The sequence below is a fragment of the Psammomys obesus genome, unplaced genomic scaffold, assembly GCF_907164565.1.
Source record: "Psammomys obesus unplaced genomic scaffold, mPsaObe1.curated_primary_1811, whole genome shotgun sequence".
NCBI lineage: Eukaryota > Metazoa > Chordata > Mammalia > Rodentia > Muridae > Psammomys > Psammomys obesus.
In genome coordinates this window covers 22635056-22646802 of record NW_026596040.1, presented here as the reverse complement: position 1 = coordinate 22646802, position 11747 = coordinate 22635056, and the positions used below count along the sequence as shown (strand labels likewise).

The following is an 11747-nucleotide window of genomic DNA, read 5'->3' as shown; positions in this document are numbered from 1 at the left end:
AGGAAGGAAGGAAGGAAGGAAGGAAGGAAGGAAGGAAGGAAGGAAGGAAGGAAGGAAGGCACACTAATGTACACTGTGCAGGCTGCTGGTCCTTGTCCACATAGGCACTTAGGAAGACCCTGGGGGAGGGAGGAGGCTGAGCAGTAGTTATCCTGGTGCATCCTAGGTCCAGTGCCCGCCCAAGGGTGAGCTGCAGGGCTCGAGTGGATAGAGTTAAGGGACAACCTCTGCTAACAGCCTGTCTAGACAAGCCCCACAGGGATCTGGCATCAGCATACAATGCAAGAGCTCTGGGATCAGCCATTTTCCTACTTGCAAAATAATCTCTTGGTGGCAGCCTCGCAACACCACAAACCTTTTCTCCAATTTGAAACATGTCTGATGCCCAGGGGGCCTTGCGCACACAGCCCAGCTCCTTCAAGCCACTTTCCAGGTCTGTTGCAGATACAGAGTTCTGCATGGGCTTGGGGGGGGGGGGGTGTTTCCCTTTGTCCAAGATGAACCAGGCAGAGATAATAAAAGTGCTGTAAAAACAATGTGAAGACACAGGAAGCTGAGGTCACAGCGCCAGGTCGGCACAGACTGCTTCGGTTTGAATCTTACTTTTTTTCCCCTTTTTGGCCTGGAAGCAGCTGAGGTTTCTTGAACCTCCGTTGCTCCATCTGTAAAGTAGGGAGATTAAGGTACTTAACAAGGATAGTTCATTGAGCTGTTTGGATTAGAACAGCTGAAGCTCTTGAAGCCCATGGAGCAATGATGAACCCACAGGGACTAGGCAAGAAAAGGCAGCTGCTACCACCCCACCCAGCTTCTCAGAGAGGAGATGCCCTGCTGACTCCTAGCTTCTTGGATGCTGAGGAATAATATTACTTCAAAAATAACAATTCTCAGGTCAGGAATGTTGGTACATGCCTGTAATACCAGCACTCAGGAGGTGGAGGCAAGAGGATTAAGAATTCATGGCTATACTCAGCGACATAGTGAGTTCAAGGCCAGCCCGGGCTACCTGAGACTCTGTCTCGGAAAAGAGTTATCACACTGGAGATGTTGTGAGCCAATGCTTGGAACGCTCAAGGACCTGTGCTCCATTCCCAGCACTGCAATCTCCCACACAACTCAAATTGCTATGTATCAAGGCCTCCTTGCCCAGTACCCTGAGGTAAGTATGTTGATCCCTTCGGTCAGACAGATGTGTGGAGTCCAGATCATTTGCTCAAAGTCACATAGGTAAATAGGCAAAATTGGGACTCATCCCCAAATCTGGCTGACTCCATGTGTTTAACTGCTATTTTCTAAAACCAGCCAAAAGGGCTATGTGTGAATCAGAACAGGTTCCAGCTTTCACCTCCTTTGTGGGACACCTGACATTTAGGGGAGGAAGTTGTGTGCCTTCTAGATTAAGAATAACTACGGTGACAAAATACACATTATCCCCATTCTCAAGGATAGTCCAGCTGAGGGCAGCAAATACAGACTCTGTTTAGGTCACTTCCAGGTGATCTGTGCCTCCTTCGAGGCCTCATCAGCCCCAGGAACAGCCCTTTCCTCACACAGCCCTTCTGAGTCTTGCCGATGGAACAGTGAGCTAGGCCAAGAGCCATGTCAATCTATGTTCCTGTGGACCCTAACTGTATCACAGGGAGGAAGCTAGAAAGAGCCTCCCTCTATCAGCCCTTCCTCCTCTGCCCCCCCCCCCCCCGCCAGCCAAACAGAAATGGCCAGGAGTCAAAACAGGCTGCTGGCCTAGGTGGCAAAAGTAGTGGCTACGATACCACCCTCACTTACTTGCCTGCCTTCTTTGAGTCAGTGTGTCTCAGGCATACAGCCACCAACCTCAAAGAGCCTAAGGTATCCCCCGAGGCGAACTGCCCAAGGGCCTGGTCCTGACTCCGTAGCCATTAACCTCGAGGGAGTGCTCTGCCCCATGAGCTCTTCAGGTCCTGATGTCACTATTGGGGATGGTGACAGCATCAGTCCATGTAGACACCGAAGCTCCATCTGAGAGGACAGGGAAGAGAGGAGATGGGAGGGTCCTCTCTAATAGCAGGACTGCAAAGGGGCTTTCAGAACTCTAAGGGGGTCTAGAGGCTCACTGAGGAGGGGGGCAGGTAAAGGGAAAGACCGGGACTCTGAAGTGGCTGCAGTAGTCAGGAAGCTTTTGGTTTCTGTTGGTAGTTTTCTTCCATCTGTTTGTCCCCTTCCCCAAAATCCCATCAGACCAAGAGCCCCAGAGGAACTGAGAGATGAGGGAACATGGCCATGGGGTGATGCTCAAATGTCAAATTGAGGGAAAAGAAGAGCCGGGACAGTCACAACTTCAAACAGCTCAGTAGTTTGTTGAGGAGCAGGGATTCTGAAGCCCAGAGGACAGGGCACGAAACCCCAGACATGCTGGCAGTATCTTCACCCTAGAGGGACATCTCCAATAGTATGTTCAAAGAGGGATGGGTGGCTTGGAAGTAGGGAGTTTCTTATCCCAAAAAGCATTCACAATTAGCAGAGATGACACAGAGAAGTCAGGTGTCAGGGACACTTGGAGGCCTTTCCCACCAGCAGCCTGCAACTTCACATGCCCCACAGGCTGCCATGGGACAGCCCACTGAGCGTCGAGTCCCTGGCTGCCTGCGTGTCAGATCCTAGCCAGATATGACGTCAATTCTGCCCTGAGTTTTCACAGGAGCTTCTTGAGTTCCCCTACCCCCTACTTCCTATTAGCCCACTGTGATCTTTTTGCTCTTCCCAGGGGAATGCAGGCCTGACCAGAGAGACCTGGAGCCTATTTATGAGAACAAGGTCCCTGGAGGCCATTCATCCATCCAATGGCCTCCCACCCTGCAGGATGGAGACCGTGGGGGCAGAGTCTCTGAGAGCGTGTTCACACGCTCCAGTGAGTCTGCGTGGAGATTCCAGCAGGGTCACAGGAAAGAGGCTGACTTGTGATCACGATGTCTCAGTTTTTCCTTCTTCTGCTCCCTCCTTTTCCCCAGCAGTGGGTGTAACAGGAAGCCAGTGAGGAAAGCAAGCAGCTCCCCTGGGCTGACTCACAAAAGTCAGTATAGTGAGCTGGGGCACGGGAACAACTGCAGGTATTCCATTACCTTCTAGAGCCTGGGGAGGGGGACAGTCCAGGGAAGATGCCCAGGACCAGCCAGGCCTGGGGAGAGTCCTGGGACAGTGGAGACAAACACCAGCGAGGCCAACAGGCAGGGATACTCACCAGTCAGGTTCAGCCTGGGAACAGAGAGTCCAGGCTTTCCTGAACAAAGGAAAGGGTGCAGGGAAGAGGCTTTGGGGGACCCTGAGTGATAAGCCCCTGCCTCAGGCTGGCCAACACTAGAACTTTCTGATGTCCTCCCCCTGGTAATCTGTTGTCTTCCTGGTACAATATTCTTGGCATATAAGCAACAGAGCTCTATCACCTCGTGACAGCGATAAAGAAGGTGAGGAGAGACTTCCCCAAGATCATCACACTAAGTAGACACATCCTTTAGAACTCCTTTGCCCTCTAGCCAATGTTGGGGACTCGAGGCTCCTCATATCAAAGGCAAGGGCAGAGGAGAGTCAGGTACCCAGCCAGGAGATGCCATGGTCCGTTGTCAGCTAATTCCTGCTGTTCTGTTTTCCAAGTCCCTTGACATGGCCAGAGATGTCCCCAAGCTATTGGAACTACAAACGGGAGGGGGCCTCTTGCAAAAGGAAGCGCCAAGGCTGGCACAGGGAAGTCCTTGGCTCTGTTCGGTTCTGCCTAACTTTCCATATAACCTTGAACAAGAGGTACCTTCCAGCCTTAGGACATTCAGTAGGGTCCAGACCCAAAGAGCCAGAAAAGCAGAGGATTCCCCCCCCCCAAGATCTACTGCCTCTCTCATCTCAGATTTACCCTGGAGGTTTGGCACAGGGAGTGGGTGAGCCACAGGAAGAAAACAGCAGCCTACAGATTCTTGTATCCCCAAGCTTTGCTCTCTAGCCAAGAAATTCCCAGAGAGAGAAAAAGCGTAGAAGTGAGAATGGCATGGTCACTCATGCCTGCAATCCAGTCCTCGGAAATCTGAGGAGGGCTGATGTGAGCTCGAAACTAGCCTGACATACTTAGTAAGTTCAAGGTGAGCATGAACCATGCAGTATGAAACTGTGTGTGTGTGTGTGTGTGTGTGTGTGTGTGTGTGTGTGTGATTGTGCATGCATGAGAGAGGGAGAGAGAGTATGTGTATTGGGAAACACTTTAAAATTATCCCAGTCAGCCAGGCATAATGGCTCACAGCTTTGGTCCCAGCAACTTGGGATGCAGAGAGGCAAGTAGATCTCTATGAGTTCAAGCCAACCTGGTCTACGTAGTGAGTGTGAGTTCTAAGACATCTAAAGCTACATTGTAAGACACTATCTTGAAAAAAAAAAAACTAATAATAATAAATTAAATTAAACCATCCCACTGAGGGAAGCCAAGACCAAAAGGGTCAGCAGAGTATTCAAAGTCACAAAGCAAGTCACAACTGGAAGAGGACCAGAGCCTCTGATTCCCAAGTCAGTGCACTTCTCGCTGTCTACAGGGCTTTCCAGAACAATGGCACAAAAGCCATCCTGGTATGAATGTGCGTCAGTTTGCCTCAGTGCCTCAGACTCCTGCACAAAAAAATCTAATCTCCTTCCCTGCCTGGACTGTTTCATCCTGGAAACTGGGAACTGTGGGAACCAAGGATGCCCAGGACCCAATCCCAGCATTCAGCACACCCGCAAGGCTTTCCCCAGGTAGCCCCTGTTGCCTCTACCTCGCCTCTTTCTTCATAGAAGGCAGGGACTCAGGCCAGAAAATCCCACCAAGTTGCACCCCTGCTAGCCCTGTCCCACCCTAGACCCCATGGTTGGGCTTCATCCTGAGTTGTAGGCTCCAGTCCAGCTTCCCTCTGAGAATCTGGATTTTTTTTTTCTTACCATAAAAGGGCAAGTGTGCCTTTCTCAGCCCTGCTGCCAGCCCTGCTGGGGGAAAGGCTGAGTTATTTTTAGATGGAGGGTTTACTCCTAACCCAAGATGGAGCTGTTTCTCTGCACACAGCCCCCTCCCCAGCTGCTGCCGTCTCCCTTCTCCTTACCCTTTACCCTTCTTTGCGGCCATCAGCATGAACCCCCCCCACCTCTATCCCCCCCCATGTCTCTTCTCTCTGTGCACCCCCCCACCCTCCTCTTCCCAGATCCTTTCACAGCGGCTCAGCTCCTCTTGCCTTCCCTCAGATCTCCTTTCTGGTTACTGAAGAAAGTGACACATCTGTGCCCCCACCCCCTCCTGAAACAGTATTTACAACATACATTCCAAACATCCGCCATCTGGCTTCTAGGAAGAGCCAAAAGCTATTTGGAGAAGGAAGTCGTGATTATTCCATCTTCAAAGCCAGAGAACTTAAGGCCCTCTTCTCCCTCCCCTCCACCTTCCTCCCAGAGGCCCCCTGTGTGGACCAATGACATCCTTCAGTCGACAGATGAGGTCGGGACCTTAGCTGGGTGTCCCTTGGATGGCTGACTTAACAAGCACTCCTGTTGCATCCCTTGCTTCACCCTCCCCTCTCTGTGCCTCCCTGTTCTTCTCTGAACGAGGCTATGAGACCAGGACAAACCAAGATTTCAGGTCCTGCCACAGCTTTGAGCCGAGCTATGAGGACGGGATGAGTTGGGAGAGTCCTGACACCATGTCCTCTCCCACCATGACCTGTACGTGTAGTTCCTGACACCCAGAGAGAAGACTGCAGTAAGCTGAGCTGCAGGGATTATCTGCAGGAGCTCTATCCCTACCTGCTAATCTTCTTGCCCTAAACAATGCAGAAGAAACCAGTGCCTATTATCTGGGAAGTATAACCATTCCTACTAAGCCCTACAACCCTGCATATTCCTCTTTTTCTTTTCTTTTTTTTTTTTTTTAAGATTTATTTATTTATTAGAGGGCACCAGATCTCGTTATAGGTGGTTATGGGCCATCATATGGTTGCTGGGAATTGAGATCAGGACCTGTGGAAGAGTAGCCAGTGCTCTTCACCTCTGAGCCATCTCTCTAGCTCCGAGATTCCTATTCTTTATAAAGTAGGCAAGACTGGCTGGGAAGGTGGCTCCATTGATAAAGTACTTGCCCGTGCAAGCATGATATGAGGACCTGAATTTGGGTAGAGGGGCTAGAGAGATGGCTCTGCACTTAATGCTGGCTGTTCTTGCAGAGGACCGAGGTTCAATTCCCAGTACACACATGGTGGCTTACAACAAGAACTCCAGTTCCCTGGGGATCCAACACATTCTTGTGGCCTATGAGGGCACTGCATTTACACACTGAGAGAGACATATTTAATAATAATAATAATTTTAAAATAGTAAAGAGTAATACAAGATACCTAATGGCAAGCTCTGTGCTTCATATTTCCTGGTACATGCTCATGCACGAACACTTGTGTATGAGCCTGTGCCTCCATGTGTGTGCCGGAATACACAAACATATACACAAGCCCAAAAGAGGCAGACAAAACAGCAGCAAGCTGTTTCTAATGGCAATGAGGGTTTTGGTTGTTAAACTAATACACAACAAACAAGAGAAAAATGCTGTAGCCACGCCTACAACAAGAAAGCCGAAGCTTCCAGTGTCTGGTGGCCTGGCCAGGGCCCAGATGATTTCTGTTCTTACTAAAAATGTTTTCTCTTGTCTCAGTATCCTTCCCTCCTAGAGAATCTGAGCTTCAGGGGATCGAGGACAGTGTGTGCTAGACTGCATGAGGCCAACGGGGACTCAGTAATGAATGGTGTGACTGTGACCTTAGGAGAGTGCTGTGAGCTCTGAGACCCTTGTTGCCTTCTTTTGTGAAATGGCACTAAGAAGGCTTCTAATGAGACTGGGGCAAACATTCGTAGCAAAAGGGGAGGTGCATCAAGAGCTCCCGACCCTTCTCCCCCACCTTGCTTGAAGAAGCCAAGGGAGGCTGTGCAGAAAGCCATTCCTCTTCCCGGATTTTGCCCTCATTGGAAAGCTAAGCATCCAGGTGTTTCGGCTCTTCCTCTCACCCCAGGATCTGAGCTGTTGGAGGGAAGGCTCGGGCCTCTGGGGGAGCCAGGGGCCTTTTTTTCTTCCTTTTCTTCCCTTTCCCTGGGCTTCTGGTGTCCACCTCAAGCTGCATTCCCGAGGCCTGCTCAAGAGTTCCAGAACAGCATTCCCTGGGGAGCAAGCAGGGAGCGTGTGAGCTTGGTGAACTTTACAGGGTGACAAGGGGCTGAGGGCGCTGTGGGAACAGAAGCCAAGGGAAGCTGTGCAGGAGGGAACTCGAGGAGGGGCCAGGCAGCGGTGGTTCCTGCAGTCAGCCTCTGCATCTCTAGATGTCCCTCCTGCCCCTGCACTTACCATGCTAATGATAGGAACTGCCCCCATTATTCTTTGTTTATCATGTGCCTAGAACTGTGTTCGCTCTCTATTGCCTCGACTGTCAAAAACAAGGATGTGATGTCAAAAGCCAAGAGAAGACAAGGATTCTCAGGCCCAGATGGATGAGATTCCAGGCTAGGGATGAGATTCCAAAGCAGGCCCCACCTCTCCTTTCTTCTGTCCAGGCATACAGTGGCAACCAGGCCCTGGAGTCAGGAGCCATGGAACCTGTGTGTGGGAGGGAGCTGACAAATAGAAGCTAAGGTAGAAAGACTCTCCCAAAAGAACAGCTATGGCTTATTCCCTGCAAGACTGGTCCTGGCTTTGGCAATGACCTTGACCATGTGAGCTTGGCTTTATGGTCCTCCGAGCTCAGAGGATAACCAGCTGAGCCTAGCTCCTTGTCTGCCTTGGGTACTGGTCAGTAAATTACTCTGAGCAAACTACAAAGCCTCTTTCAACCCCTCCCACCTCAGCAGTAGAGGTAACACTCTGGAGTTATTTTGCAGGCTGAACGCCTCGTGAGTCTGGAAGGTGTCTTGGTCACTGAGTTAATCCCAAGTTATAGTCTTCTCCAGCACAGCCCATTGTGACACAAGAAGTGAGAACCACTGGCCACCAGCCCTTGCAGAACAAGAGCTTTCGCTGACACATCCAGCTGTCTTAGAAGGGGTGATGATCCCACCTGCTCTCAGAGCTTAGAGTTTTCTTGAGATCCCCCTTTGAAAACCCAGCAGGGATCATGACCATGTAGGGTCCAAGGGCCTGACAAACCTCGGCAAGTCAGCTCAAGGCTTCTGGGCTAGGAGTGGCCCAGTCTCTTTTCTCAGAGAGCAATTTCAGGCACAGGACCTTTGGGGGTTCAACACTCTGGTCAGAGGGTGGCCTAGCATACTTCTGACAAGCCGGATCTTTTGTTCCTTTCAGGCAAGAGTGATGGTGGGTAGAATTCCTCCCTGCACTGGAGAACAATGAGCCCCAGAGAGGAGTCTTTCTGAGAAGCAGAGAAGGGATGGTGATCTGCTCCCAGAACTGTAAGTCCTCCCTTCCATCACCCCCACATACACCCCAACTCTGATATCTCTAGGAATAACTTGGGACCCTCAGACAAGCTCTCCATCCTAATGCTCAGAATGACCAGGAAACCAGGCCTGGAGTCCTAAAGAGCAGAGCTTAGCCAACCAGCTGCCTTTCGGCAATCTTGAAGGCTGGGACGGAGGTGGAATAGGTAGAAGCAAAGAAGAGGGGACCCAACAGGCTTGAGACCCCTTCCCACTACATTGTCCGACCTTCCTTAGAGATGGAAGAGCTTTGTAGGAGCGGTACCCGGGGCTCTGGGCAAGGACTACACTATTGATAACAGCAGCTCCCAGAGGTAGAAGCCATCCTTCAGCCCTGCTGGGGTCTGAGCTGTCAGCGGCCTGCATTTGGTAGCACCTAGGAAAGAGCAATGGTAAAAGCCTCCATAAGACAGGTAGGGAAACTGAGATCCAGAAGGGAGGCGCTCACTCAGGATTGCAAGTCAGGCAGCGTAGAAGGGTCTGGCGCAGAGCTATCAGGGAAGGAATAAACAGAGGAAGAACCGGAGGTGAGTGAAGGGAAAGCCGGGAGGCACACAGGAAACACTATTCTGTGGGTGAATGACAAGGCTTATGTAACACAGTCCACCCGCTCACCCCTGTGTAGCCTTCACATGTGTGTGAACGTGCACCCCAACACAGCACGCACCTGGTCTTCACTGGTGAGCAAATGTGCTGCAGAGACTGGTGTAAACAAATTGGATTAGGAGTCTGCAGGCGCCTCCTCTGCAGGGGCCCTATGGCGGACATTAAGCAGGCCTGTAGAGTAGCCAGCTGCACTCTCTCTGGCATGGCGACAGTCGGCCCTGAGCCCCCAATCCCTCCCCCAATCCAGTCCCAGGAAGGAGCCTTGCAGACGATGCCAGGATGATGGATGGGGTGAGGGAGGTTCCAGGGCTGGCCTGAGAGCACACAGGATGTTAGTGCTTGTATGAGGCACATTTCTGAGCTGTTCCCAGCAGCCCACCCCTCTCCACCCCCCGGGCTCCCCTCCACAGCCTCTCCCACGGTCACTGCTGTGGGCCTGGGACTTGGGCCTAGCCTGAGGTTCGGCTCAGAGTCCAGGGCCCGGGCCCTGAGCACAACTGACCCTTCAGTCCCACAGCTGGATGGAGGGGGAACAGATTAGGAAGCGTCAGCACAAGGAGACACTGGAGGCCGCTTTAGGGGGCAGAAGGGACCCGTGAGCGGAGGGGGAAAGCCATGTTAAAGATGTTTGGTGCTTTCTCACTCGGTTCTTCAGCTGAGCCTCAGAAAAGGCTGCAGGGCTGGAATTGTAACCGGTACAGCTGTGACCACTGAGGCTCATTCATTCAGTGCCTCCTCACAGCCCCTCTCTGAGGCCCTAATTTGTACCAGGCCCCATGTCTTATGCTGAGGATGCCCTGTAAATATCTTATTGTCCCTGCCTAATGAAACTGCTCCCTTTAGGCTCTGTTGTGGAACATCAGGGCCTTCCTGGTTTTCCAGGGACACACCTCCAACACAATCAGCTTTCTACAAAGCATTTGTGATGACTAAATCTGCCCCTCCATGCGGCAACGAGGCAATCAACTTAAAACCTGATGCCAGATGCCAGGCCCTGACACCAGACAGCCTAAGTCCTACCTCATTTCCCGTTCAGTTGCAGAGTTGTTCTTAGCCTCTCTGGACCTGTTTTCTCTTCTGCAAAATGGAGAGGCAATTGGTCTCATCTCATAGGGCCGACTGAGGATTAAGTATTTTTTTCATTTTCTTATTTTTACGGGGAGAAACAAAGCCCTGTCTCCCCTCCCTTTTCCCCAGAATGAAAGGACTCTATGAGATGGCAGTTAAGTTTGGACCTGGCTACTCCCTTCAATGCAGTAGTCTCCCTTCCACCTGCTACACCAATCAGAGGATGAGACAGCCGCTCAGTTTCTATAGGTAATTCCTGGGATAGTGGCATATGTGTTAGGTCTTGCCTGCCCTCCGGGTAGCAGCTCAGGTGACCACCGGTGGCCCTCAGTCCTCTGAGCAGTGACTGAGGTGGGGATTGACAGGCAGGGTTCCTAACTCGGAGCAGCCTTGCCATATAAGGGCAGGAGCCACTGAGCCTCCTGCCTGGGCCTGGCCAGAGACTATCCAGACAACCACTGTTTATTTTCTCCTTCAGCTTCCCCTCCTCTCACCCCTCCCAGGAGCTTCCCAACAGACAGAAGACAGAGATTCCCCAGGCTGGAGACATTTTCTCAAGACGTGGGGATAGGAGAAAAGGCCAGCCAGCCTCTAGCCACAGGCCTCCAAGCTGCAGAGAGCCAACGCCAACAGCACCAGGTAAGATCCGGGGTCTGCCTGGTTCAGCCACCTTTTTAACAGAATGGAGAACCAAGACCCAGAGATGAAAGGGCCCAGTGAGAAACATCTCTGTCGGCTGAAGATGGAGCTTAGATCCCCAAGCCTCTCTTATCTTGCAACGGCACTGCAGGGCGAAGGGCTTTTCTTGGAGAAAATGATGTAGGTAGGCTGCATAGCTCTTCTCAGTGAAGCCTCACTGGAGGGAGGGTCTGGACAAACTCTGCCTACCAGCCCAACACATGTACACGTGCGTGTTCCTGGGGCCAGAGAGAGAAGGTGCATCTTCCTGCCCCACTGCTCCTCCCCACCATCCTAGTCCCCACCCTACCCCTTCCAGGAGGCCTTTTGCGTTAGCCAGGGGGGGATGAGGGAAGGAGCCTCCCTGGCTGTAAGCTCTTGGCAGTCCTTTCGCAGGCTCTCCGGAGTTCTGCTGAGTCTGCCCCATGTCCTCCTCAGGTGCTTTCCTTCCTCCTCAGCCTTCTGTGCCCTGCCAGGAGGGCAGAGGTGGTGCTGGGTCTGCTGAATGAGCCAGCACTGCTATGAGACCCTGTCGCAAGCCCAGAGGACTAAGAAATCGAGCATGGAGGTTAAGGTGAGGGGCCAGGCTCGGCTGCTCTGAGTTAGGAAGCCCAGCATGGTGCCTTGTACCCCTACCCTGGGAAAATTGTATTTCTCTGGAGCCTTGGCAACCTTTGGGGATATGTGCAATTAAATGTTCACCAGTTTAATTAGTCTAGAATCAGGGACAGCACTAGATAGTCTTTATCCAAGGATGAGACAAGGAAGATGGGGCAAGGACCTTTCTTGGCTGAAGATCTACCTGTCAGGACTGTCTGGCCATTTACTTCTCCTTAAGAAAGATGGGCCACCTTCTGTCCAGTTCCTGTGTCACACCAAGATGTAAAATCTTGGCTGTGCTTTCCCTTTATCCCAGGCTGGGATAACAGCAGCTCTTCGTTCCCCCTTTG

The 11747-nt window shown here is 51.7% G+C and overlaps 1 long non-coding RNA gene across 1 annotated transcript in view; it reads left to right on the top strand.

Moving 5' to 3' along the window:
* The window catches only part of LOC129688119 (uncharacterized), a 13683-nt gene extending 2313 nt beyond the window's left edge, over window positions 1–11370 (top strand). Inside the window, exons 2-4 of the long non-coding RNA XR_008721863.1 lie at window positions 8312–8418; window positions 10623–10758; window positions 11236–11370. This is a non-coding gene — a long non-coding RNA (uncharacterized LOC129688119). The remainder of the gene's footprint in view (window positions 1–8311; window positions 8419–10622; window positions 10759–11235) is intronic.
* The last annotated feature ends 377 nt before the right edge of the window (window positions 11371–11747 follow it).